This window comes from Nerophis lumbriciformis, linkage group LG15 (assembly GCF_033978685.3).
Source record: "Nerophis lumbriciformis linkage group LG15, RoL_Nlum_v2.1, whole genome shotgun sequence".
NCBI lineage: Eukaryota > Metazoa > Chordata > Actinopteri > Syngnathiformes > Syngnathidae > Nerophis > Nerophis lumbriciformis.
Genome location: NC_084562.2, coordinates 31,241,537 through 31,244,036, shown reverse-complemented (window position 1 = coordinate 31,244,036; position 2,500 = coordinate 31,241,537).

The window sequence follows — 2,500 nt, the reverse complement described above, 5'->3', positions numbered from 1 at the left end:
TCTTTTTTGACTGAATCACAAAATGTATTTGTGGATATGTATTCACCCTCCTGGGAAAAGGCTGACTTTTTGTCCTTCTTGTCCTTTTAGTCATTTTGTTCTTGTATTTTGGCCATAATTGTTGTTACTCCATTGTACATGATTTTTTCCTAAAAGGGTTTTTTTCATGTTAAATTTAAAAACGTCAATATCCAATTGTTTCCCAGGTGTACGATACACTGGCGCTTATATTCCACAATACCCCAAATCCAAACATGACATCATATCTTCTTTTGCTTTCTCTGCTCAAATCTCTCAATCAACTTCAGTCCCAGAAAAAAATACCACAGGTAATGTTTTTAGTATTAGTATACATTATAGTACGATCAGGAGCAAGGGTGAAGTGTCTTGCTCAAGGACACAACGGACGTTACAAGGTTGGTAGAAGGTGGGGATCGAATCGGGAACCCTCAGGTTGCTGGCACGGCCACTCTCCCAACCCCGCCACGCCGTCCTCATATCCGTCATATAAAAGGCAAGGAATGCTCTCCTCTGATGCTGCAGGAGTTACTTTGTTTAAATGCAAACACAAACCATCCAAATTCACATTTACTGGCTGCAGATATCAGAAACAGATTTGGACTGCTGTGCACCTGCGAATGAACTACTTCTTATTATGAAGAACTAGTACTTTCACTTTAGTGATGTGCGAATCCATACCAGATCTTTATGCACTAATATCGATTCTCAAATGAAAATATTGATACTTTTGATACTTTAGTTCAGGGGGGTCCAAGTCAATATTGATATTTTTACATCAAAAATAATGCTCAAACCACATATTGTCAATTTTGGAATATAGGTGACTGAACATATTATTATTAATTATTAGTTAGAACATTTCAGCTTTTTCTCATTATATAATGATTTATTTTGCTCTTTTTTTCTAAAATGTTTACTGTTTAAGAATAGAATAGAATAATTATTAATAATAATCATAATACGATTGTGTAACTGCAGAACTTAGTGTGTCAAAAATTGTGCCTGCACAAAAATATTAATGTTCAATTACACATTTTCTTATTATGGTTGTGGTAATTATTTTGATTAATTCATGAATGTTTTCAATCTTTATTTTATTTTTATATAGCCCTAAATCACAAGTGTCTCAAAGGGCTGCACAAGCCACAACGACATCCTCGGTACAAAGCCCACATACGGGCAAGGAAAAACTCACCCCAGTGGGACGTCGATGTGAATGACTATGAGAAACCTTGGAGAGGACCGCATATGTGGGTAACCCCCCCCCCTCTAGGGGAGACCAAAAGCAATGGATGTCGAGTGGGTCTGACATAATATTGTGAGAGTCCAGTCCATAGTGGATCCAACATAATAGTAAGAGTCCAGTCCATAGTGGATCCAACATAATAGTAAGAGTCCAGTCCATAGTGGGGCCAGCAGGACACCATCCCGAGCGGAGACGGGTCAGCAGCGCAGAGATGTTCCCAGCCGATGCACAGGCGAGCGGTCCACCCCGGGTCCCGACTCTGGACAGCCAGCACTTCATCCATGGCCACCGGACCTGTGCCCCCCGCCCCCTCAAGGAAAAGGGGAGCAGAGGAGAAAAGAAAAGAAACGGCAGATCAACTGGTCCAACAGGGGGTCTATTTAAAGGCTAGAGTATACAAATGAGTTTTAAGATGGGACTTAAATGCTTCTACTGAGGTAGCATCTCTAATTGTTACCGGGAGGGCATTCCATAGTACTGGAGCCCCAATAGAAAACGCTCTATAGCCCGCAGACTTTTTTTGGGCTCTGGGAATCACTAATAAGCCGGAGTTCTTTGAACGCAGATTTCTTGCCGGGACATATGGTACAATACAATCGGCAAGATAGGCTGGAGCTAGACCGTGTAGTATTTTATACGTAAGTAGTAAAACCTTAAAGTCACATCTTAAGTGCACAGGAAGCCAGTGCAGGTGAGCCAGTATAGGCGTAATATGATCAAACTTTCTTGTTCTTGTCAAAAGTCTAGCAGCCGCATTTTGTACCAACTGTAATTTTTTAATGCTAGACATAGGGAGACCCGAAAATAATACGTTACAGTAGTCGAGACGAGACGTAACGAACGCATGAATAATGATCTCAGCGTCGCTAGTGGATAAAATAGAACGAATTTTAGCGATATTACGGAGATGAAAGAAGGCCGTTTTAGTAACACTCTTAATGTGTGACTCAAAGGAGAGAGTTGGGTGGAAGATAATACCCAGATTCTTTACTGATTCGCCTTGTGTAATTGTTTGGTTGTCAAATGTTAAGGTGGTATTATTAAATAAATGTCGGTGTTTAGCAGGACCGATAATCAGCATTTCCGTTTTCTTGGCGTTGAGTTGCAAGAAGTTAGCGGACATCCATTGTTTAATTTCATTAAGACACGCCTCCAGCTGACTACAATCCGGCGTGTTGGTCAGCTTTAGGGGCATGTAGAGTTGGCTGTCATCAGCATAACAATGAAAGCTAA